Source organism: Pongo abelii, chromosome 6, assembly GCF_028885655.2.
Source record: "Pongo abelii isolate AG06213 chromosome 6, NHGRI_mPonAbe1-v2.0_pri, whole genome shotgun sequence".
NCBI lineage: Eukaryota > Metazoa > Chordata > Mammalia > Primates > Hominidae > Pongo > Pongo abelii.
The window spans coordinates 16,445,738-16,470,510 of NC_071991.2; positions in this window are offsets into that span (position 1 = coordinate 16,445,738).

Consider the following 24,773-nt stretch of genomic DNA (forward strand, 5'->3'; position numbering starts at 1 on the left):
TATGTCTTTATCAACAGTGTGAAAACAGACTAATACACCCACCCAGCTCCAGCTTTCAACTCACAGCCTGGCCCAGGGCTCCGGCACACAGATCACATGCTTTGCTTTGGTGTTGTCTTTTGTTCACATGAAGGGTGATCCTCTTGCAGAGAGATAATAACTGCCTCACCCCCAAGAAACCTGTGGCTGGCCCTGGATCAGCAAATTCCATTTTCCTCTATACATCAACTCAGTAAATTATGTTTTTATGTATCTTTGTAAAAATTTGAGGTGACTAAGGGCCCCAAGCAAGTTGATTTGTATGAGGTTTCTATTTCGTTTCAATGGTTTTTAGGAGTCAGAACTAGGAAATCAGTAATAAGAGAAGCAGAAAGATGATCCAACTCAGAGACGGTTCAACTCAGAGTTGATTGGGGAAGTTTATATCAAATGCTGGAAGAAATGAAGGACAAGTCACATTCATGAGCCAGAAGCAAGGCTGAAGACAGGTCTACAAATCAAGAAGTTGGGAGTGCATGCTAATCAGGTTTGAAGAAAGGTACACCTGCAAAAAAAAAAAAAAAAAAAAAAAAGGCACAATCTTTGCAGTAGCTATGAATGGCTTTGTAGCTTTGGGGGCTCAGCTTGGTCACTAGGCAGGAGCTGTGATGTATGAACCCGTCTAACTAGTTCAAAGGGCTGGAGGCAGGATGGATGACTTCAGATTAATACAAACTTAATTTTTCAAAAGTATTAAACACTTATATTAGGTCAAAATGGAATGTAGTCAATCCTCACAAGTGTAGAGTGATTGTGGAGAATGAAAGTTGATTCATATGATATTTCAATTGCTAGGTATTTTTTAGAGAAATGTGTATTTTTGATGACTCATTCTCTTGCTAATAACAAAAAGTATGAAAATGTGAAAGTCCTATTGAATCTGCTTGAAGGGTTTAAGGTCATTTATGATTTGTTTATTAAATGCTAATGGATCTCATAGTCATTTAGCCATGTAGGCGTTTAACTAAATGTTTTTCACCTTCAAGAGAAGAACTTGGGTGACCAACGGTCCTGAGCCCTATATTTATGTGCATTTGAAGCTTAGAGAGATCCAGGCAATAGAAGAGTCAACCTAAGAAGCCTTGTAGACCAGGTTTGCTATTATTGCACACGAATGATGCAATGCATTATTGCATACTAACGATAGAAATGATTATAAAAATAGAAAGCTCTTCCATAAAAGAGCTTCTTAAGATAACAAGGTGCTGTGGTATCAATGGAGAAGAGAAAAATGGATATAAGGTCACTTGGTCACCTACTAACTGTGCAGCTTTGGTTGAGTTAGCTAACCTCAGTGAACATAAGTACTATTCTGAGGAAGATAATTCAATAGCTACTTTGAAGAGTAGTTTTGAGAATTAAATTATTGACAATTGGGACTTAGTCTGCTTTATCCGCTGTTGCCCGACTTTCCTGTCTTTCTTTATTGGCACTTGGTTTTCAAGCTATCTGCATTCCAGTTTGAAAACTTTGTAAACTCAAAATATTCAAGTTTATTTTAATTTTTTTGGGAGAGGAGGTTCTGAGCAAATGTGAGACGGCATGTCGCATACTGTATAGATCATATCTTTGCCATTTTTAGATACTTGGAATCATAGAGCAAGTGTATCATCTGGTTTCAGGGGAGACAGAGCTTCTGAGCAGGGAGCAGGGTGTTAAGACTGGACACATTTTTGACTTTGCTGGAGCCAGATCTCCAGATTTGGCTCTTTGTTGTTGGAAAGGAATCCCACAACATCACACATGCCTAGGTCTATGGTAGAAAGAGTAAAACACATTTTAAAGCCAAGAGACTCTGAGTTTGAAATGAACCATGTCCAAACTCACTTCCAACATGATCAATAATCAAAATAGGACCCATTGTCCCTGTTGCAGTGTGGCTAAAACTGCTGCAAGTTTACCAACACCACTATCCTTTGCATAACCTTTGCTTAAACATGAACATGGAATACTGATACCTTTATACACTGTGCTCATTTAATACCTTTTCCTAGACCTCTTTTGGTCAGTCTTCCAATTTTGCATTTTTCAATTCCTGACCATCCAGCCAGACCCTTAGGAACTGTGCATAAATCGGGGTCGATCCAAATCACTGATCTCTCAGCCCACACAAAGAGGACAACCCAATGACTGCCCGAAGTCTTGCCTTCTGGGAGGATTTGCTTTCATCAGTATCTTTCAACAATACTCCCGAACAGGGGGGCTGTAACACTGCATCAGTTCATTTCAGGTTGGTGACTACACACTGTGCAGAACAATGTGTATGCCAGGCCCTGGCCTTTTCCTCTTCAGTAAATGCCCATCTTTGAGGCTGTTGATGTGGATTGAAGGAGAGGAGTTGCCGCAGCAGAACTAGATATATTAGGAGTCTGAGGCTCCTGCTCATAGAGCATATTTATCTTTCAGACCTGCTTAAGCCTAATCTCTTTGGTTACATTTCAATTTGATGATAGATGGCTGCTCTGCATATTCAAATATGGTGAGTCAGTTTAGACCTAGTGTCTTAGTTGGTAGAGAAATAGATATTTTGGTGCCCTGCCCAGATTTTCCCAACACTCACCATTCTAGTACATGCCAATGATCTCCTTTTGCAATCACCAGTAATTCTCTGCTTTAGGGCTTTCTGTGAGGCTGTGCACATGGCAGGGTGGGAATACAAAAGAGTTAATACCCCAGGGAGCATCCCTCAGCAGTGACAAACAGAAGCTGGAGAGCAAGTACACTGGCTTCCTCATCCCTCAAGTACTACGTCCCACACTATCTCCCAGGGGATTATAGTGTGACTGAGCCATTATGAGTTACTCATGGATGTGCCCACATTAGCTTCTTTCTCTTTCCTGTCCCCCACACCCACTTCCCTACCAGTGCTTTCTGAGATCAACTTTCAAACAAACTATATGCACTCAAATCCTGTCTCAAGGTATGCTTTTGGGAGAACCCAGACCATGACAGATAGCTCCGATTACATGGCAACTTGATGTCAGGTACTCAGTTTCTTTTCAAGCACAAGTCAGGAACGTTGTAATCTCAAGAAAAGAATATTTATGTAAAAAAGTATCCATGACATTGCTCCAACACTTTGGTTTGTTTATAGCTGGACTATATTTTTTATATCCCTTAAAGTTTAGTGTAGAAAGATCTGAATTCTAGTCAACGGAATGTTAGCAGAACCAAGAAGAGCCTTGGAAGCAGAACCTTCCAAGCCCAGCTCATACCAAAAAAAAAAAAAAGAAAAGAAAAGGTAAGACTTTCATGAGTGCACTTGTTCATGCTCTATTTCCCCTTTCTGCTATCTGCAATGGCAACACTCAGTGATATGGTTTGAATGTTTGTCCCCTCCAAATCTTGCATTGAAATGTGATTCCCAATGTTGGAGATGAGGCCTGGTGAGAGGTGTTGGATCATGGGAGAGGATTCCTCATGAATGGGTTAGCACCATGCCCTTGCAGATAAGTGAGTTCTCACTCAGTTAGTTCATGCAAGATCTGGTTAAGAGTCTGGGACCTACCCCTGCTCTCTCTTGCTCCCTCTCTTGCTATGTGACAATTGTGGCTCTCCTTCACCTTCAACCATAATTGAAAGCTTCCTGAGGCCCTCACCAGAAGCAGATGCTGGAACCATGCTTCCTGTACAGCCTGCAGAACCGTAAGCCAACTCTTCTTCTTCTTTTTTTCTATGAATTACCGAGTCTCAGATATTCCCTTACAGTAATGCAAAATGGGAAACAAAAATGATGAAGATGGCAGAGACATGTCAACTTGGGTACCTGAGTGACCATGTGGAACAAAGCACCCCTCTTCCTAGCTGCCCTGGAACTGCACTAGACTGCTAGGTGAATAAGAAATAAATTTCTATTTCCTTGAGTCAATTCATGTTCATGTCTTTGTCTTACTGTTGCCTAGTCTACCTTGACTGACTTATGTAAACCTCCAAATTATTATTTGAAATGGAAAAAAATGGGAAACCATAAGCAATAAAAAGAACTTCAGAGAAAATTAGATCACTAAACGATGCTTTATTTTGTTATTCTAAATCTCTATTTTTTCTACATTACAGCACAAAAACAAAGTAAAACTACAAACAAATTTACAAATGTTCATCAAACTTAAACCTCACAAGAACTCACTGGGTCACTCCAGAGTTACGCAGAATTATTTGACTCTTCCTGAGAACAACTGCTCATATATTATCTAACCTTTGCCTACTTCATTAAGAGGAAATCTTTGTTCTCACCCTCATTATTTTCTACTTAATTTGTTTTCCTGCCAGGAAACCCATCTATAGAGATTTGTTTTTCCGGCCATCTATACAGATTTGTGCTCTTCAAATATTTCTCATAAGCCTCATTTCTTCATAGGCTGCCCATATCACCATTGACAGGTTCAAATCATAGATTGGAAGTCACTTATTAGACAAATCAATTAAAGACAGAATGAATGAGACTTTCAATTCCAGTAATTGCAAAGCAGTTTATATTTAATTAAACTGCATGCAGATAACAATGAAAAAATTGAGTCCAAAAAATCCCTCAGAACAAAGATCAACCTTTCTGATGGCACTGGAGAACAATCAAAAGGCATACAGAAGTTGGAATTAATTCAACCCTTGAATGAAAGAAACTCTACTAGGTGAGATCTGTGCTTATATAGCTTTTCCCTTGAAGGCTTCCCCAGTATGCTTAGTGCAGATTGCCTAGAAGTCAGGCAAAGAAATACATGGCCTTGTTGGTCTGAGGTGTCAGAATTTGAATATTCCAGACTGCTGGAAATTTTAGAAGATGATGTAAAAAATGTGGGAGCCACAGAAAGGAAAATTCCCAAATCTGCATATAAATTTCCCTTAAGTCCTCGAGTGACATTTGAATTATGCATATGCAGAGGGAGATACCAAGACACTCAGCAAAGTGCAATAGCTGGAAAGTTGAAAGACTTGAGCAGAGATCTTAGCTGTGACTTACTTAAGGAGAGACAGAATTTGGACTTTGAATCCTATCAAGTTACAGGGTTTTGATAAATACCTTGCACTTCATTAATTTTAAAGAGAGCTATCCTTATTTGCAAAGACTGCTTCCCAGGAATAAGGATTTAGCCTAAGACTAAAAGAAGAATAGAAATAGACCCACATTAATAAAGAATTTTAAAAAGCATCCTCATGGTGAAGATAGTTATCCAGCAATTAAATCACTCACTAGAGCAAGAAACAACTCACCCAAGGATGATAATAGTATCTTGTGTTTCTGCAGCATAATATCCACAATGTTCGGTACACAATAAACAATTTTTGGACATGGAAAGGACAGTTAAATGTGATCTATAGTCAAAATAAAATCAGTCAATGGATAAAGACCAAAAACAACCTCAATGTTGTAATTAAAAAATAAGGACTTTCAAGCAGGAAGTAAATATATGATCAAGGATGTAAAGTAAAGCAGGATCATTATTAGTAAACAGAAGAGGAATATCAATAGAGAATAGAAACTATTAAAAAGTCAAATTTAAATCCTGGAACTTAAAAATGTAATATTTAAAATAAAAATGTCATTTGATGGGCTGAACAGCAGATTAGATACCATAAAAGAAAGTCACTGTGAACTTGAAAGAGAACAAAAGATTGAAAGAAAATTGAACAGATTTTCAGAAACATATGAGACAATATCAAATACTTTAACATATGCATAATTGGAGTCTCAGCAGAAGAGAGTAGAGATAAAGATCCAGGGGTGCGGCAGCACGCACCTGTAGTCCCGGCTACTCGGGAGGCTAAGGCGGGAGAATGGTGTAAACCCTGGAGACAGAGCTTGCAGTGAGCCAAGATCGTGCCACTGCACTCTAGCCTGGGCAACAGAGTGAGACTCCATCAAAAAAAAAAAAAAAAAATTCCAGAAAAAAAAAACTTTAAAGAAGCAACTGTGAAGTTCACAAAATTTGGTAAAAAACATCAACTTACATATCCAAAAAAACTCAGATAGCCTCAAACAAGATAAATATAAAGAAAATTTAATATGGAAAATAGTATCTTAAAAGTCTAATGAATGAATTAAAATAGAATCTTAAGAATATTTGATTAATTCAAAAGAATGCAGAAAGAATGAACAGAGGAACAAAAAACAAATGGAACAGATATAAAATAATTAGTAAAATTGGTGGGCCTAAATACCACCATATATCAGTAAGTACATTAAATATAAATAAACACTCAGATGAAAAAGCAAAAAATGTCAGACTGAATAACAGAAGGTTGCATGAATTAGTAAGCAAATGAATGAACACACTATCTTGGAACAAATGAACCAAATGGCGTTAGCAAATATTTTCATCATTAAAGGAAACCAGTTAAGAAACTATTATCCCACATTCTCTGTTCATAACAGTGTATTTCTGGGTCAAGTCCCACTCCTGGCTTCAAAACTGGGCATGTAACCCAGATCTGGATATTTAGAGCACAGTCTCTCCCTATCTACAGTGATTGAATAAGAAACAGATATATGACTGAAAGTGTACTAATGTGAATTATGGCAAATATTTTTGCTGGAATATTGAGAAAAAGAAGCTATTTTCTCACACGTTTCCAAGCTAATATGATGTAAACCTGAATCTGCTGGTTGCCTCTGCCTGTTTGATAATGAAGACAACACAGAAAAAAACAGAATTGGAAAACATGAACATACTTCCGATGTCATCATTTTAGCCATTGGATCTAAGCATGCCTGAAGCCATATACACTCTGTCTTTTCAGTTATTTGAGCAATCAAAAAAAAAAAAACAAAAAAGAAAATCACCATTTGTTGGTTTCTATTCTTTATAGCCAAAAGAGACAGGATGAACACAATTAGCAAATGAATTATTTTCCAAATAATCAATAATATCAATTGAAGTAAGATACATCTATTGAATGAGTTTGTTTCTAATTCCTGACCCACTTCCTTCAACCATAAAAAATCTCTGCAAACTCATACACCAGAAATAATATAGAGGGTTGGCTTCAATCCTCTACAATTGATGGATATTGTTCATGAAAACATTGTACCCTCTAATTTCCACATGACATATTAGTAGGGCCCAGAGGGTGTGCTCTCAACCAACAGAAGTCCCCCCTTGGCTGTTGTCCTTAGACGGATTCTTTATCGTTTTCCCAGACTATGCAATCTCTATCACTGTGGGTTTCACTCACGTCCGTGTGAAGAGACCACTAAACAGGCTTTGTGTGAGCAGCAAGGCTGTTTATTTCACCTGGGTGCAGGGGGGCTGAGTCCAAAAAGAGAGTCAGCGAAGGGAGATAGGGGTAGGGCCGTTTTATAGGATTTGGGTAGGTAAAGGAAAATTACAGTCAAAGGGGGTTGTTCTCCGGTGCGGTCTGGGGCCCTAGCTCTTTTTGTAATGAGGGGCAGGGGCGGGGGTCACAAGGTGCTCTATGGGGGAGCTTTTGAGCCGGGATGAGCCAGGAAAAGGAATTTCACAAGGTAATGTCATCAGTTAAGGCAGGAACAGGCCATTTTCACTTCTTTTGTGGTGGAATGTCATCAGTTAAGGCAGGAACCGCCATCTGGATGTGCACGTGCAGGTCACAGGGGATATGATGGCTTAGCTTGGGCTCAGAGGCCTGACAGTGGGTCTATGTATAAGGATATTGACCACCTCCTTCTCACATCATTGAAACACTGACTATTGTTATACACAGAAGCTAAAGCAGGAGAGATTTCAAGTAGATCTCTGTTAATCGCTGATGTTTAAGGGAATTTGACACAATTAATAACGTGCATGACTAAAAAGGGAAATTATCTCCTAATCTTGATAAATCACCGCCCAAATAATTGATTTTCTCATATCTCTTTACTTTTTGGAATGAAAAAATGTGTTTTTAGAAACTTGCAAAATTAGCTGTTTTATGTCTTAGGATCTTCCATGAATCACAGATTTTTGTGAAATGGACAGACACCAATGGCGTCTACAACTATTTACTGTCACAGATACAGAGAATGAGTACAATGCCAGCTGATTAATACATGTACACCAGTGGAGATATGATATATTTACCAGAACTGGCTCTGCACTCAATTCAAGAAAACTGTCTTGGGAGGTTTTGCAAGTAAAAGCAAAATGGCTACAATACTCTGTGTTTATTCATAAAACATGGTACATTCTCCACAAATGTCTGATGCATTGAACTGGATATATATTAGAACACAGTTATTGTATTAGTCTGTTCTCACACTGCTAATAAAGACATACCCAAGATTGGGTAATTTATAAAGGAAAGAGGTTTAGTTGACTTGCAGTTCCACATGGCTGGGGAGGCCCCACAATTATAGTGGAAGGCAAATGAGGAGCAAAGTCACGTCTTACATGGCAGCAGGCAAGAGAGTTTGTCCAGGGGATCTCCTCTTTATAAAATCATCAGATCTCATGAGATTTATTCACTACCTCGAGAACAGTATGGGGGAAATCACCGCCTATGATTCAATTATCTCTGCCTGGCTCTGCCTTTTAGGGACTATTACAATTCAAGGTGAGATTTGGGTGGGGACACAGCCAAACCATATCAGTTGTACACAGAATATGATTTGAATACATCTGAGAAAATTATTTTCTCAGATAGCCTAGAAAGCTGAAAGAGAGGGTATTACTATGTTTGCCTTAAATCATAGAAACAGAGTCCTTAGAAGGAAGTACAAAGCTGGATTGAGAAATGAAAGGGATGAATGAGGCTGGGACTAGAGTGAGCCAATTGAGGGTCTAGGGGTACCAAATAAAGGAAGTGTGTGCTCTGTGGCACTTTCATGACCTTGGCAATGACGACCTGCTTCCATTTTGCAGTAGGCGCCTCCCTTGTCTTGCCCCAGTCCTGTCCCTGAGTGTGGGGCACGCATTGTAGGAAAAGAAGGATGGAGAAAGCATTCTACGTATAAAAAGCAATGTGTGTTGAGAACCAGAGATGTGACAGAGAAGAAAGAAGCAAGTTCTTTTAACTACAGCAAACAATGCAGGAGTTGGAGGTGGGGTGTAAAAGATGAAGCTAGAGAGGTGGGCTGCTGCCAAATTGGGAAAAGTCTCATATGCTGTGATGAGGATCTTTGACTCTTTGCCCTTGACAAAGGTGAACTGATGCAATCTTCAAGGTCAGGATGGTTTTTATAAAGGATCATTGTGATAAAGCAGTGTGAAAAATGGCTTAGAAGAGAAAAACTAAAGCTTGTGAATCTTAGGTAGCTGCAGTAACTTCTTCAGAAGAGTGGGTGGATGTCCTGCAGGCATAGAGAGTGGACTTCACCTGGACTTGGTCACAGAATGTGTCTGATGAGGCCACATGTAACTCAGTGGTCTCTCGACTGGGCAAGTAGGAACTTCCACCAACTAAGCAAGACAAGAGCAAGAGCTGATGAAGAGAGCAAGCTGTTAAGTTTCAGTTTGGGACATGTTTTAAAACATTTGAGTAAGTTAGATCAGATACCTTTTGATTTAGTTGGTAAGAAAACTGATCCTAGTTTTCTGACACTCCATAAACAGAGAAACCAGAGTTGTCTTTAATCTGTTTTTCACATTTTTTTTAGCTGATCACCAGGACTTCGTGGGCAAATAAGATCTCACCAGTGACTTGAACTACTTTAGCTGAGAAAATATTTAAAAAGCAATTCCCAGTTTTACTTGGGAAAAAAAAAAAATAAGCAAGCTTGTCCCCAGAACCCTGAAACTGAACTCATGGCTATCACTTATAATTTCTTGGCTTTGGAAATCCATGAAAAGCATCTCCAGGGCCTTACCATTTTTCATAACCTTTATTTTAAAATCAGCTTCTTGTTGCTGATCACCTAGGCCCCTGCTGAATAAAAGTTGAACTAACTTAAAACAAAAGCACGCATGCAGAATGCATACTACTCTACCCTATTAGTGAAATGTCAAATTCTCCTGCTGCCTATTTTCAAAATGTACCTTTTATCGCTGCCCTCATCATCCTCAAATAAAATCCTCATAAAAAAAAAAAAAATCTTTTGGCTCTCTCATGGCTCAGACTTGACATCAAAAGCCATAGACTAAAACGTTGGAAGGTTTTATTTTATTTTTTTTATTTCACCTTTTGTTAGCAGAAAACACACACAAACAGAAATTCCATTCTCAACTGTGATCATAACAACAGTTCACTTTTTACCTGGTGAAACGGTGTCCTTGTCTGGGGTAAATACCCAGGGTTCGTTGTCCCACACCAAGGAAATTTAGTACCTAGACACACAAGAAGTGGGTTTAGGAGTGGTCATTTAATAGGCAAAAGAAAGAGAAAAGGCCAGGTGTGGTGGCTCACGCCTGTAATCCCTGCGCTTTGGGAGGCTGAGGGGGGTGGATCACCTGAGGTCGGGAGTTCAACACCAGCCTCACCAACATGATGAAACCCCGTCTCTACTAAAAATACAAAAAATTAGCCAGGCCACTGGTGGCCAGAGCCAGCTACTCAGGAAGGTGAGGCAGGAGAATCCCTTGAACCTGGGCGGCAGAGCTTGCAGTGAGCTGAGATAGCACCGCTGCACGCCAGCCTGGGCAACAAGAGTGAAACTCCATCTCAGAGAAGAGAAGAGGAGAGGAGAGGAGAGGAGGGGAGGGGAGGGGAGGGGAGGGGAGGGGAGGGGAGGGGAGGGGAGGGGAGAAGAGAAGAGAAGAGAAGAGAAGAGAAGAGAAGAGAAGAGAAGAGAAGAGAAGAAAAGAAAAGAGAATAGCTCTCTCTCTTGCTGGAAAGAGGGGCCCCAGTGGGACTCCCTGCTCGCAGCAGAGTGCACCAGATTTTATAAACAGGCTTGAGGAGGCGATGTCTGAGTTACATAGGGCCCACAGATTATTTGGACCAGGTGTGATGTTTACATAGTGCAGAGGAAACTGGCCACCTGCCCTAATCTTATTTTGTAAATGCAGTCTTTGCCTGCTGGGCGCCATGTTGTCTGCTCCCGACTGCACACGTGGTTGGCAAGGAGATGGGAAGACGGAGCCGCCATGTTGGACATGCCTACTCCCCAGGTAGCCCCTTTCCTATTGGCATAGCTGCTAGGATTGATCCGTGCAAGCTTCTAGCTTGCCTTTCTACGTCTGCAGCTGGATTTTACAGGCTGCTCTTTGTTAGAAAAGAAAATGATTTGGGGGGCTGCTTTTAATTGAAAGGCAGACCCTACCAAGGACTCCCTTACCCTCACTAGCTGCCTAAATCATTTCTTTTTAACTCCGATATCACTTGTATAGCACCTTCTCTGTGGAGTTTCTCCAGCTTTCACATTGTGAGCAGAGCCTGACCTCACAGCCCTTGTGCATTTTGCAGCTCTTAGCACACTTTGTGGTGATAATCTGTTCCCTCCCCTGGCTTCCCCATGAGAATGCAGAGACCTGAACTCTTTTACCTCCAGGATGTAGGTAAATATTACATAAATGAATGAGTGACTGATGAATAGGCACTAATGGGATGGAAAAATTGTCCTGTCTCTGAAACGTGGTGTCATAGCAGGACTTCTTTCCTTTGCCGCTGTCATTGGCAACAACAAAGGCTCTGCCCTCCCTGGTCCTTATCACCTTCCATGTTGACAGGCTTGCAGGACAGCAGGTGGGGGTAAGGGCTGCCTTTTGAGGCCCACGCAGAGCCAGGTAATAGGTTTGCTGATGGAGGAACACACTGCCCTGACCTCATTATCTCTGAGCTCTGGCTGCAGGAAGTCATCCTTGCCTCACCTAATGGCCTTCCCTCATCTTCTTCTCAATGCACTCCCAGCGAGACCCTCCAAAGCCTGTGACATAAGCAATGAGAAAGGCACTCTGCCTTCGCAGCTGCCATATGATTTACTTTGAAGCCCATAAGCTCCAGGATTGCAAATTCCAATTCAAAAACAGCAGGAAAAATGATTAGTAAAGGACGCACTGATGCTCCAGTTTAGAAAAGACATGTTCTCTCCTGATGCACTGAGACATGCTAGTTCCTCTGTCTGCTGTGGTTGGCCCCACTTTTCTAGCTGATGAAAATCTGTTCTGCGTGGGCCCTTCAGGTGCTCGTGCATTCAGTCAATGAACACTGCCAAGCCCTGTAATGGGGCCAAGTCTATCTCATACCTCACTCCTTTGAGGAAGCCTTCCCCAACTTCCTCAGTCTAAGTTGATTCAGGCATAGTACATTTCATATTTGTTTTAATTATACATTTGCTGCTTTGACTCTCCTGCCTCCATTGGGAAATGGCTGGGGAACAACCATGAATGTCTGTATTTCCAGCACTGAGAATGTCATTCAATGCACAGTAGAAACGTAGCAAATGAGAAAGTGGTGTTCAGAATCCCACATTAGCTGTAGAATCCCACTTTTCAAAACCAGAGATTTTTCAGAGATAAATATATTTTTTCCCTATGGGTTATGAAGAAAATGCACATATTTCCACTGTTTCTTCTTGACACTAATTAGTGTTTTTTTAATGAAGAGCCCTGTCTTGCATTGATATTTAAGGTGCATCTCAAACTATCATCAGTGTTACTGGAGAATAACCCTGAGCAGATATCTACAAGTATTGGGTCCTAGAAAAGCAATAAAAACACAAACAACAAAAGAAACATCACTTCCTGAGAATACTTAGGGTTCAAATCTGGAGTATACAAGAATTTCAGATAAAAGTCTACAAATTGGGTGTAGTGTATACTGCTTGGGTGATGGGTGCACCAAAATCTCACAAATCACCACTAAAGAACTTACTCATGTAACCAAGAATTTCAAGAATTTCAAGACACTAAAGACAAACCAATAGTTCTAAATTTGTGGTCAATCCATAGCCGATTGTTACGCTGGAATATCTTGTGTCTCAAGTTTATAAAAAGGACCATGGCATTATTAGCCAAATGTCATAAGGCATTTGCACACATTATTAATTAACCTATGAGATGTAGCATGCCTAAGAAGGCCCGCCATAGGACATCAGCATCCTAAAATAGAGCAAAGAATTGGTAGCACCTTAGTTTATAAAGTCTCTTGTAGAAATAGGTATGTGCTCACCTATAAAATAAGCGGTTAGTAGGTCCCTTTATAAGTGGCAGCACTTTGTTGGTGATTCTGTGGGGTAAATAGATGGGTTTTCCAAGGATATGGGGTTGAGGAAAAGAGAGAAGGATAGATGGATAGAGACAGAGAGGCAGAGAAAGAGGAGAGATAAGGAGAGAGACAGAGGAGAGAAGAGATTAAAATGTTTCTCCTCTTAGCTATAATTTTAAGGTTAACAAGAAGGACAAATAAGGTACATTGATACCCACAAAATGCAAAATAAGCATAGGATGATGCTGAAAGGCTTGCCTCACATCTTCTACCTAGTTATAGACTTGGCTATCTTTTGTTGGCATAGATGAGGTGAGCAGGGAACACTTCTACACCACTGGTGGGAATGTACACTAGTACAACCAGTGTGGAAAACAGTGTGGAGATTCCTTAAAGAACTGAAGGTAGAACTGCCATTCAATCCAGCAATCCAGCTACTGAGTATCTACCCAGAGAAAAAGAAGACATTATACAAAAAAGATACTTGCGTACGCATGTTTATAGCAGCACAATTCGTGATTGCAAAAATGTGGAACTAACCCAAATGCCCATAAATCAATGAGTGGATAAAGAAACTGAGATAGATAGATATATATATATATACACACACACACACACACATATATATATACACACATATATACACATATACACATATACACATATACATGTATATATACACACATATATACATATACACACATATATATGTGTGTATATATATATATGATGGAATACTACTCAACCATAAAAAAGGAATGAATTAATGGCATTCGTAGCAACCTGGATGAGATTGGAGACTATTATTCTAAGTGAAGTAACTCAGGAATGGAAAATCAAACATCGTACATTCTCACTCATAAGTGGGAGCTAAGCTATGAGGATGCAAAGGCATACGAATGACACAATGGACTTTGGGGACTCAGGGGGAAAGGATGGGAAAGGGGTGAAGGATAAAAGTCTATAATTGGTTGTAGTGTATACTGCTCAACATCTCACAAATCATCACTCAAGGACTTAATCATGTAACCAAACACCACCTGTTCCACAATAACCTACGGAAATAAAAAATTTTAACTTAAAAAAAAAAAAGCAAATAAAACACCACCACTTCAGCCATGTCCTTTTTTTTTCTCTCTCTCTTTTCTTTTTTGAGACAGAGTCTCACTCCATTGCCCAGGCCGGAGTGCAGTGGCGCGATCTCAGCTCACTGCAACCGCCACCTCCTGGGTTCAAGCAATTCTCCTGCCTCAGCCTCCCAAGTAGCTGGGATTACAGGCATGCACCACCACGCCTGGCTAATTTTTGTATTTTCAGTAGAGACAGGGTTTCTCCATGTTGGCCAGCCTGGTCTCAAACTCCTGACCTCAGGTGATCCTCCCACCTAGGCCTCCCAAAATGCTGGGATTACAGGCATGAGCCACTGCAGCTGGCCAGTCATGTCTTATTTCATACCCAAACAGTTGAATAAAGTTAAGCTTTTTAGTACAGAAAATCAAAATAGAAATAAAATTGCCACCTTTGCCATTTGGTTGCTGCGAATAGCTCACCCCCATTGTAAGCGGAGTTGGGACAAGTTCCCCAATACCTCTTTAAGGAAGAAGGGTATTTTGAGAGCGGAGCATTAGTGCATTGAGAATTCAAAAAATACAAAATCCAGTCTTCGTGGCCAGAGGTTCTGACTCATTAGGAATGAAGTAGGGGGCAGCAAACTGTAGTTTTAAAACTCCAAAAGACGGCTTTTGCTTATAGGGGAATGCCAAGGGGCCAGCCAGTCAACGTGGAAGGAATGCAGGAAAAAGAAAATCACTATTTTATTACCTCCATAGTAAAGATAGGACCAGACAAGAATCATCAATGGATATTATATCTGGTGGTGGCTGAATGGGGAGTTCTGATGAGAAGTATATTTATAGGGTGTTAGAGTGTCTCTTCACAGGCTGCTTAGCAGGGACAAGGGCAGCAAAAACATATCACTTATATAGCAGAGGAATCGGATCATGTGTAATGTACATTTGAAGGATAATATGCAAGATTCAATGGTAACACGTGGAAATTAACTAGCCCTGGGCTGATACACAGTAAATGCTCAGGAAATGTACAGATCGTTTCCGTGTTAATGGCAACTGCATTAGTCAGGGTGTAGTTCGCAAAACAGAAGACTCTTCAGGTAATAACAACAGAGAGGGCTGGGTGTGATGGCTCAAGCCTGTAGTCTCAGCACTTTGAGAGGCCAAGGCAGGAGGATTGCTTGAGCTTAGGAGTTAGAGACCAGGCTGGGCAACATAGCGAGACTTGTCTCTATGAAATAAAAAGAATTAACGAGGTGTAGCCCAGAGTTGGCACAGCAGCCTGTACCCTTGACCAAGCTCCACCAAACCAAGGGCTATGCATACAGAGGACAAGTAATTGAACTTTTTTTTTTTTTTTTGAGCTGACGTCTCGATCTTGTCACCCAGGCAGGAGTGCAGTGGTGTGATTTTGGCTCACTGGAACCTCTGCCTCCCAGGTTCCAGCAATTCTCCTGCCTCAGCCTCCCAAGTAGCTGGGATTACAGCCATGTACCACCACACCCAGCTAATTTTTGTATTTTTAGTAGAGACTGGGTTTCACCGTGTTGGCCAGGCTGGTCTCGAACTCCTGACCTCAAGTGATTCACCTGCCTTGGCCTCCCAAAGTGCTGGGATTACAGGCGTGAGCCACCGCATCTGGCCTTAAACCTTCTTTTTAAAGGAGCCACTGCTTGCAATAAATGCCTTGAAGATATGCATTCGCCTCTGTCTAAGTAGAAGTGAGCATGGTGTCTTGCAATTCCTCTTTACCTGCATGAGCAAATGGGTATTCAGCCCAGAAATGCAGCCCTCACCTTGGGAAGCAGCCTGGGCTCATCTGGGACCTCAGGGACTCTTAAAAGTCTGAAGCATCAAACGACCCTATGAAGGGAACCTGCTGAGCCAGGGCTAGCACATACTCTTCCCTACTGGGCTTATTAGAGTGCCAGTTAGATGGAATATATTAGCACCTTTGAGAACTCTCTTCCTGTGCAATGACACAGTGAGAAAAATGTCTTGTCTCCTACTCCCAACATGTGTGGTAGTGTGGCAGGGGAAGGAAGGGAAGGAGAGGCTTTTGCTTCTGTTCATGGAAAAGATGAAGGATGCTTTCCATGCCCTTCTTTCTAGCAGTGCAAGAGAGTAAGAGACCACCAGGAAGGGTGGACAGCAGGTGCATACAAAACTACCCAGCGCTGCCCCTAGCTCAGGACTCACCTCACCCCCAGAGAATATCATCACAGGAGCAAGAGGGTAAAGTTCTGAGATTCAAGGTTTTTAGGCCCAGAGGAGCACCAACTATTAGTCTTGCTTGATTTAGGAAACTTGGCTGGAAACCTTGGCTCTATCAATTTTTTTTTTTTTTTTTTTGGTTGTTGTTGTTGTTAAATAACTTTGAGGCCCATAGGCTGAATCTTTTTGAGTCTCCATGTTCTTCTCTGCAAAATGCCATTCCTTGCACCATCATTGGGAAGACTGAATAAATAGGACACCAGAAATGTGTAAGTGCTATATAGGATCCTATATGCCTTCTTGTTAACTTTCAAAAGATGGGGTTGTGTGGCTATTGTTGACTTGACTTAGACCGATGATGATGATGCTGATTTCTTTTTTTTTCTTTTTTCTTTCTTTCTTTCTTTCTTTTCTTTTTCTTTCTTTTTTTTTTTTTTTTTTTTGAGATAGAGTTTTGCTCTTGTTGCCCAGGCTGGAGTGCAATGGCGTGATCTCTGCTCACCGCAACCTGTGCCTCCCAGGTTCAAGCTATTCTCCTGCTTCAGCCTTCCGAGTAGCTGGGATTACAGGCATGCACCACCATGCCAGGCTAATTTTGTATTTTTAGTAGAGATGGGGTTTCTCCATGTTGTTCAAGTTGGTCTCAAACTCCTGACCTCAGGTGATCTGCCCGCCTCGGCCTCCCAAAGTGCTGGGATTACAGGCATGAGCCCACCATGCCCGGTGACGATGATGCTGATTTCTATTGTCATTTTGGAAAAAGCAAAGGAAATACCTCCTGCACTTTAATTCTACAAATGGAGGCATCTGAGCATGAGAAAATGGGTAGACAGTGCTTCTGGGATGTCATAGGAGTGACAGGTTCCCCCTGCCTCTCTTCTTCTCACTCAGCAAAACATTGCTTTGTTTACAGTAAAAGTCTGGGGAGTGGACACTTTATTTGTCCAGCATGCGGTGACTGAGAATGAAGCCCTCCTGCCCTGGAGGGATGTTGACTGACAGCTGCATCCTCCAGCCAGATTTGTCTCCCTGCCCCTGTCTGCCTCTCTGGCTAGTCCCCGCCCCTCTGTCCCTGCAAAACAGCCTTCTGTCCACCAGTCTCCATGACAGCAGCTTCTGAGAGTAATGGGAGGTGCCGTAGGGAGATGAGGGTCACATAATATGTTGAGTCCCCTTTTAAGGCTGCCAATTGATCACTTTTGGAGAGGCAATGCGATAATTGCTAAGCCATCCCCAGACATTTCTAGTGGGTGGGTGGAGAGCCCTCTCCTGCTCCGCTCATGCCATTCTACCTATAACGTAAAGACCTGGGTGGATCTTAGAATCTAAAGTACTAACTCAAGGGGTGTGAAACAGATAACTGGGTTTTCATCCCTTCGACCAGGCTGGCCTGTCCAACCACAAAGACTCTCATAGGAACTTTCTCCTAGCAACTCTGAGGCCAGTTTATATTCTTAATTATGCAGCTTGAAGGCCAACCCTGACCACATTCACTGGGTGTTGGGAGTAGAAACATCCTTCTTTGCCAGCAAAGGTCTATTTGACTTTTCAACCTATGACACTTCAACCCTTGTGTGTGCTTGTTTTGTTTTACAGAAATTTTGGAGCTCCAAGAACAGATGCTCAAGATGACATCACTACTCGGAATGGTGGCTTTGCAAATTGATGTGAATGTACTTGGCAGTCATCTTGAGATGCTGACGTTACAAATCTGTCCTTCCAATCATCTGAACTCAATGTGATACCTTTTGGCCCAGTTTCAACAAACACTGTGAATGCATATGCTTGTAGAGCAAAGAGTCTACCCAGCTTAAGTCAAAAGTAGATCAAAAGAACAAGAGGTTTGTATTAAGAGTTGGACCCAGATTTATTTTCTGAACATGATTGTTCTCAATTTCTAACTTTGTCTAATGCTATTGGAATCTACATTTCTACATGGCATTCTCTCAGCTTTCATAGACTAATTTATCTTAGGAATCTTTTTAATCATGTTGCCCACAGGAAATATGTGCAATTCTCTTTTCATTAAAAATAATTGAGATCTACCTTTGTGTGAATGCTCATGTTCCATCCTTTGGTATACAAATAGTGTTATCTATTTCTGTCTTATTTTTTGGTAGAAGAGACAGAAAAAGCAAATAAATGATGACTGTACATTATGATACATATGATATGGGAACAAGCAAAGGGCCATGAGCACCCCAAAAAAGGGAGATTTAAAATTTGCATGGGTAATCAGGGCAGCCTTCGGAGAGGTGGTGGCATTTGAATTGGGTCTCATGTGAAGAATACAGAGAAGAACATTAGATAAGGAAGAAATCAAATACAAGAGAAAAAGGAGCAAAGGATATAAATAAAAAATTGACAGAAGAAATGTAAAAAGCCAAGGAGCATATGATGTTCAAAATAATGGTAATTAATTCCCCTCGGAATGGAAAATTTAGAAAGCTGGATATTGCCAAGTGTTTCTGAAATGTGAAGATATAGATGTTGGTGCAGCCATTCTGGAGAGCAATCTGTCGATATTTAGCCAAATTAGGTACACCCATGCTCTCTGCCCCACATTTAAGCTTCTGAGCATCTATCTTCCAGGGAAATTCTCATAGAGCTCAATGCTGCATTATTCAAGGTGGCTGGGGAGTTGAAGGTAACCTCTGGCACAGATGATAGTGTGCAATGAACTGAAACTGAGATTAACATAACTCTAAGACTAAGACTATAAAAAGAGAGAGAGAAAATAGAGACTGAAAATGGGCAGAGACATTGAAAAGGCAGTGAAGCTTGGGAGATAATATGTATGCTTTTCTAAATATCAGAAATGTTCATACTTCTGTTTCATTGGAAGTGTTTGGAAAGCAATGGAAAGACCTGGGTAGGTAGGTTGGAGAGAGAATATAAAGGGCCTTATAAGTCATGTTAAAGGGATTGATGCTTTATTTATAGTTAGGGGGCAGCCAACCAGAGTTTACAGAGTGGACAGTGACATGACTGTGTTTGGGTTTTTAAGTAAATCACTCAAGCAGCAGCTTGCATTAAGGACTAGAAAAAGATGCTACATATCATGGCACCAAGGGCTACTGGAATCCTAGTAACAGTAGAGAAGTGTTCATGTTTAGCTGTATTTTCTCCTCCATGGATAAGTAAAATGGAGCATGAACAGTGTCCCCAAGATGCCTAAGGCTCCATTTCTATCAGTTTTCCAGGGGCATCTCCTATCCCTTCTCCAAGAGCCATGGAACTATCCCTGAAGCTTTCTCTAAACTCCAGCCAAGCTCCATTTCATCAACTTCTTTGAATTGGATCCATGCAGGCAGGGTCCAGAGGGTGACCCACTAATGAGGCTTGGTTTCTACCTTTCAGACTTAAAAGATTCTTCCTGCTATTCACATTTGCTCTGGTTCACATCCTAATTCTTTCCTTAGGAAGTAGAAGGCAAACAATGATGACTTACCTTGGTAGCATCTAAATGATGACTTACCTTGGTAGCATCTAAGGACTTCTAAGGAAAGTCTTGGGGTTTAATATTAGAAAATTAATCAATGTGATTCACCATATTAAACACTTAAAAAGAAAAACCATACAAATATTTCAATGGATACAGGAGAAACGATTGTCAAAGTCCAACATCTGTTACCCAGTGTAATGCCTATATAACCTACCTGAATTTCTCCCCTACCTTAACCCTGCTTATCTTTAAGAAACAGAATGCTGGCATCTTAAGGTCAGGAGTTCTCCCTCATGACCAAACTGGCTGAAACTGGTGGCACCCAAGATGGCAGCTCACTTGCCCTCTGAAGAATTTCTAACTTCACTATAAGATTTCCATGCTTAATGGCACTCCCACCAGTGCCATGACAGTCACCATAACAGTGATTAGAAGAAATCATGAAAGGATAAAAAGGAAGGCAGCACTCCAATTCCAAGTTCTCCATCCATTCCCAGAAAAGACATGACTAATCTTCCCCTTGCTTTTTATGTCCAACCCTTTCATTAAAGATGCCTTATATCTGCAGCTTCTTGGTTGTCACAAGCCAGGAAGTTGAGCCACACTCCTGCTTCTCAATTCCACAGCCATTGAATAAAGCCTGAAACCCTTGATACTTACTTCATTTCCATATAGTGGCTTCACGACATCAAACAGGGAAAGACCCCGTCTTCTGGGGGACAGGCTTTGTTGATAACACATCCGTTGCGGATAAGAACTCTCAGCAACTTGGGAATAAGAGGGAACTTCCTCAGTCTGATAAAGTCATCTGAACTGCCATGGCTTGAACACGTACCCTCCAAAATTTAGTTGTTAAACCTTAATGGCCACTGTGATGGTATTAAGAGGTGGAGCTGTAAGAGGTGGTTAGGTATAAAGGCACCCCTGTCATGATTGGGATTAAGGTCCCATAAACAAGAATTAATGGAGCATTTGGGTTCTCTTGCCCTTCCTCCTTGCATCATATGAGGACACAGTGTTCCTTCCCTATGGAGGATGCATTGTTCAAAGCACCATCTTGGAAGCACAGACCAGACCCACACTAGACAAACCAATCTATCAACATCTTGATCTTGGACTTCCTAGTCTCCAGAACTGTGCAAAATCAATTTCTGCTCTTTATAAATTACCCAGTCCATGGTATTTTGTTGTAGCTGCACAAATGGACTGAGACAGAAATAAAAACCTGTGCCTAACATAATTCTTAACAGTGAAAGGTTGAATGTTTTTCCCATAATACTAGTATCAAGACAGAGATAGCAACTCTCACTAGAAGTTCCAGCAGTGCAATCAGGTTAAAAAAAAAAAGAAAAGAAAAGAAAAGAAACAAATAAACAAAAAGAAATACATTTGTCTTTATTACAGATGACATGATTGATTATGTAGAAAGTAAGATGAAATCTCCACAAACCTACTAGAACTAATAATAAGTGGGTTTAGCTTGGTTGCAGGAAACAAAAACAATATACAAAAAGCAATCATAATTTTATATACTATATTCAAATAGTGGAAACAAAATTAAATTTTAAAAACTGTTTACTAAGCATCCAAAAAATGAAATACTTAGAGAAAATATGACCAAGAAAGATCTGTATGCCAAAGAGAACAAAACATTATTGAGAGAAAACAAAGGCTTAAATGTATAGAGAAATATGTTGTGTTCATGGATCAGAAGACTAAATACTGTTAAGACGTTAATTCTCCCCAAATTGATCTAAACATTCAATAAAATCTTAATGGAATCCCTGTGAGCTTTTTTGTAGAAATTCACAAACTGATTCTAAAATTTACATGAAAATGTGAAGCACTTGAAAAAGCCAAACAACTTTGAAAAAGAACAACAAAGCTGGAAGACTAATGTTATTTTATTTAAATACTTATTTTAAAACGACAGCAAACCAAACAGTGTAGTATTGTTAGCAGTGGAGCGTATCCAAATCATGCAGCACCAAAGGATGTTACCGGTGGCAAATCCATCCAGGTCTGCGGCAGCCTAAATTCTTGCTGCCTCAGAAGAAAGAATTTGACTGAGGGGCGTAAGGTAGGAGAGACAAAGGCAAGTCTTAAAGCAGGAGTGAAAATGTATTTAAAAACTCTAGGCTGGGTGCAGTGGCTCACGCCTGTAATCCCAGCAATTGGAGAGGCCAAGGTGGGCGAATTACCTGAGGTCAGGAGTTTGAGACCAGCCTGGCCAACATGGTGAAACCCTGTCTCTACTAAAAATACCAAAAATTAGCTGGACATAGTGGTGGGTGCCTGTAATCCCAGCTACTCAGCAGGCTGAGACAGGAGAATTGCTTGAACCCAGGAGGCGGAGGTTGCAGTGAGCTGAGATCGTGCCATTGCACTCCAGCCTGGGCAACAAGAGTGAAACTCTGTCTCAAAAAAAAAAAAAAAAAAATGCTCTAGAGCAGGAACAAAAGGAAGAAAAGGACACTTGGAAGAAGGCCAAGGGGTAACTTGAAAGACAAATGCCAGTTTGACTTTTTGACTTAGGGTTTTATATGTTGGCACACTTCCAGGGTCTTGCATCCCTTCTCCACTAATTCTTCCCTTGGGGTAGGCTGATCCCATGAGCAGGGGCCTGCCAGCACGTGGGAAGTGAGCTTGTGCAGTGTTCTTACTGGAGTTGTGAGCATGCTCACCATGCTCACTGGAGGCATTTTTCCCTTACCAGTCCAGTGTTCCCAAAGGAAGGCCATCCGCCATTTTGTCTCTTAGTATGCATGCCTGAGCCAACTCGCCCAGCTCCTGAGATCTTATCAGGAAGATGCTGATGACCAGATTCAGGTGTTTCTATCTATTGGGAGCTGCCGTCCCCTGGCACCAGCTGCAGCCAATTATTATTTTAGCAAGAGAGTGTAACAACCACCTGACCATCACCTGATGGTCGCCTGACATGCCTGGCAGCGGGTGGAACCTCTCCTCTTCTGTCCTGCTCATGCCTGACCAGCTACCTACTCAAACAGTCTTGATGTCAAAATAGACAAATAGACCAACACAATAGGGCTTCCAAAAATAGACCCACACATACATGGACAACACATTTTTTTTTAAAAAAAGTGAAATTCAACTCAAAGCAGGAGTGAGTCTTTTCAAGAATTGATGGTAGAACAAGTCAACATTTACACACACACACACACACACACACAAGCTTCTATCCATACCTCACACCCTATAGAAAAATTAACTGGAAATAAATTGTAAAACTGATTGTCAAATCTACAACCATAAAACACCTCAAATAAAACATAGAAGAAAGTCACTATGTATGTGGATTGCCCAGAAAATTATGAACTATGGTATTAGGTTGGTGCACAAGTTATTACAGTTTTTGCCATTTGCTTTTAATGGCAAAAGCCACAATTACTTGTGCACCAACTTAATACCAAAAGCACTACCATAAAAGAATGCATTCATAAATTAGGCATCATCATATTGCTTAATTAGGTGCTGCCTCAACCCAGTGACAGAGAGCAGAACAGTGGTTTCCTGGGGTGGGGTGGATGGGGAGAAAATACAAAGGAACATACCAAAAAAAATCTCAGGGGTGATGGATGATCTTGGTTCTGATTATTATTTCACAGGAGTATTCCTATGTCAAAACTGATGAAATTGTACACTTCAAACATTGGAAAGTTACTATATGTTAGTTGTACCTCAATAAAGATGTTCAAAATAAATACTAAAAATTTTAAAAATGGAAAAGTAACAGAGACTTCAGGGAAGAAGCAGGGGATGCTGGGTAATAAAAACCAAAGAGAAACTAGTATCTCAGCAGGGAGAGAGTGGTCAGGAGTTGGCATGCTAAGAGGTTGTGTCACATGAGGAAAGACAATGTCCACATGTGTAAAATTGAAACAGTCCCCACAGAGTTAATAAAAATTACATGCCAAGGCTGGGTGCAGTGGCTCATGTCTGTAATCCCAGTACTTTGGGAAGCCAAGGCAGGTGGATCACCTGAGGTCAGGAGTTCGAGACCAGCCTGGCCAACATGGCAAAACCCCATCTCTACTAAAAACCAAAAATCAGCTGGGCATGGTGGCGGACACCTGTAGTCCTAGCTACTCAGGAGGCTGAGGCAGGAGAATCACTTGAACCTGGGAGGTGGAGGTTGTAGTGAGCAGAGATCATACCATTGCACTCCAGCCTGGGTGACAGAGTGAAACTCCATCTCAAAAAAAAAAAAAAAATTACATACCAGGTTCTGGACAAAAATATAGTTATAATTAAGCATTAATTGTGCTGCACTTTGGCCCACTTCCTTCTTGCTAAAAGTCTCATATCACTCAATACTGACTGTGCACTTCCATGGTTTCTACAGACAAGATAACTGACGTTAAAATTGTAAGGCTTTTGTTTAAGGGTCACTTAAGATGTTTTACAGACCTGGAATTCCAGCAGCCAGTTCTAAGACCCCCATGGGGGAAATGGATCAGCATGAGAATGCAGCTTCTTCCCTTCCCTGTCCCATGACTTCACCTTGAAATCTTCCACCTGTCAACGATCTCCACACTTCGAAGCACACTCCAAAAACCTAACCCCAAACTCCTCAGGGAACCAGATTTAAGGTTTCCTCTCATTTCCTTGTTTGGTGACCCTCCAATTGAACATCTCTCTCTGCTGCAATCCGGTGTCTTGTGGATTGACCTGCCTTGCCCATTAGGCAATGAACCTGTTATGGTGACAAAAGGAAGCCAATGAGCGTATCTCTCTCACAGGGCTGTTGTGAGAATTAACTTATCTCTTTGTAAAATGCAATGATTGTAATAAGCAAGAAAAAATGTTACTTACTAGGATTGAGGAAAGATAAATCGCTCAGAGCATTATGAGCTAGGTGAGGTATGGAAAATTCATCAGCTCCAGAGAGACAAGAGTATGAAATTTCGGTCATGCCCCATGCCTGAGGGCAATTGTTTAAAGTGATTTTGTTC